The sequence below is a fragment of the Dipodomys spectabilis genome, unplaced genomic scaffold (assembly GCF_019054845.1).
Source record: "Dipodomys spectabilis isolate Male_0828 unplaced genomic scaffold, ASM1905484v1 ptg000030l, whole genome shotgun sequence".
Lineage (NCBI taxonomy): Eukaryota > Metazoa > Chordata > Mammalia > Rodentia > Heteromyidae > Dipodomys > Dipodomys spectabilis.
Genome location: NW_024870707.1, coordinates 10,669,721 through 10,672,049, shown reverse-complemented (window position 1 = coordinate 10,672,049; position 2,329 = coordinate 10,669,721). Strand labels below are relative to the sequence as shown.

Here is a 2,329-nt window from a genome sequence, read left to right as displayed (position 1 = left end):
CTCATGCCTGTAATCCTAGCTACTCAGGAGGCTGAGATCTGAGGATCGTGACTCAAAGCAGCCTGAGTAGAAAATGTCCATGAGATTCTTATCTCCAATAAACCACCAGAAAACTGGAGTGACGCCGTGGCTCAATTTGTAGTGAGCTTGCCTTGAGCCGAAGAGCTCAGGGACAGTGCGCAGGCCCGAGTTCAAGCCCCACAACCAACAAAAAATAATAATTTAGCACAACATGACACCCCGCACCACCCCCCCATTTGACAATGTTTAATAAAGTTCCCTCTGCCTGAGGCATTTAAAATTGAACAGCTTTCCCCACCACCCAAAAGTTCTATAGGCACATTAAGAATTTCTCCAGCCAAAACACAGGCACGTGGTGAGGTCCCTCTGGGCTCCATATGCAACTGTCTCTACAGGACGTGTCTTTCTGCGCTGTGGCATCAACGTTTACACTGTTCTACTGCTTAAGAATCTTCTCGAAGCAAAGTTGGAGCACAAAACTAGAATGACTGGATGCTCAATACAGAAGATGCAGCATGTGAAAACCTCTCTTCCCCAGGAAAGAAGGGGATGCCAGCTGCCATTCCTGCGCCTGGAGAATGGTGCTCCCAGAACATTCATTCAAAGCTGATGGCCCCTCAGAAGCGGATGTATCTGCTTTGGCCTTTTTGGATTGCCTCCCTTCCACCACCATCCCCCCCCACCCCCTCCGCAAAGCTCATGAACTTAAAATGGCTGGTGGCTGCCTGAATACAGGGCTTCCTGAGCCAGGCTTAGCTGCACACTTGGCACTGGAGCACCTCCTCCTCCTAAGACTCTGGAATTCAATCTGCAGGCGTCAATTTAAGCGGGCTGCATCCTCCAGGCCTCCCCTCCTGCACAGCTACGACGCACACCTGCAGGGGGGGAGGGCTCCATTTCTCCGGGTGCCATCTGTTCGCCATGATGAACACTACAGTAACAAACCACGGCCGGTGACCTCCGGTGGAAACCACTGCTGTAGAAGCCCATCCAAGAGTGGCAAGGTTCAGTTTCCACCCTCAGCCAAAGCAACCCCACCCCACCCCCAAGCCCACTCAGCCAGGGCGTTTCCTTCACGACTCCGTTACCAATACCAATACCGCCTCCAACGACTCCTGACTTCCCCAAGCTTACCAGATGACCAGAAAGGTTTTAAGGGATGGATAACCTCAGAGTTAAGAGGGAGGAGAGAGGGCAAAGTGAGCTCACAGGAGAGGTTAGCACCAAATCTAGGCAAAGTCCAGGGTGGGGAACTGACACCTAGAAAATAAAGCGTTGGTCAATGTTGCCCCAGACACAACATCCTGCCTCTGCTGCCCCAGGCCTGATGCCACGAGGCGCCACACCAGTGCCGGTGAGGAAACCGCTCCTCAGGCCACCCCTCACCTCCGACCCCGGCCTTCACTCACAATCAGCCCTGGACTCCTCCAGGCTGAGACCCAAATTACATACCACCCTGGGCCAGAGCGGTCAGCCCGGCGAAGCTAAGTCCAGTCTCCACAAGACCAGGCCTCATCCCCTTTGTCTGGAAAAAAAAAGGGGATGCTGGCATTGCCAAGTTCAGAGTCAGCCCCCTCCGTGCCCAGCGGCACCCACGGCCGGGCAAGCTCGTCTCCAGGGCCTCCACGGCCCAACCCCACCTGCCTCCAGTTTTTCCCGCCTGTCTGCTTTCCTCCTGATCCCCAATGCCAGGACTCGGGGCCCAGTGAGGCCCCCACCCCCGCCCGGGCGGTCAGGTGCCCTCGGTCCAGCAGGCAGAAGGCACAGCCTGGCCCGAGGGCTGCAGGCCGCCGTCCTCGTCGCCATCCCCCGCCCCTGTCCTCCCCAGCCCCCTGCTGCCCACGTCCCCACCGGCCTCGCCTAACTCTGTCTTTCCCCCCTTCCGCCCCACCGCCGGCCCGGCGGGGACGCCGGCCCTGCCTGTGGCTAACTGGGCCCCGGCGGGCCACCACTTCGGCTTTTATAGCCCCGGGTCGCGTCACCAGGACCTTCCTCCACGGGGCGACTCCTCCACGACACTAGGGGGGAAAAAAGTCCCTCCCCGGCCCGGCCCGGCCCGAGGGCGGGCCGCCCCGCGAACTTTGGGCCTGCCCGCCCCCGCCGCGGGCCGCTCCCTCCCCTCCCGTCCCCGGCGGGGTTTCGGGGAGGGGGGTGCCGAGGACAGACCCCCAGGTGCCACGGGGCGCACGTGGGGGCGGGGCACGGCCCCTGGACGGAAAGCCGGGGTGCGGGGCCCAGGGGCAGGGTGGGGTCAGGAATGAATCCGGGCAACTGTCAGAGTCATCTCAGGTCACCGGGTTCCGCACCG

The 2,329-nt window shown here is 59.9% G+C and overlaps 1 long non-coding RNA gene across 1 annotated transcript; it reads right to left on the bottom strand.

Annotated features, from left to right (window-relative positions):
• Positions 1–252: 252 nt before the first annotated feature.
• Positions 253–1,930, bottom strand: LOC122105318. The gene is made up of 2 exons (XR_006147015.1): positions 1,474–1,930; positions 253–1,281 (listed from the first exon to the last, which is right to left on the bottom strand). It is a non-coding gene; the product is annotated as an uncharacterized LOC122105318 (long non-coding RNA).
• Positions 1,931–2,329: the final 399 nt, after the last annotated feature.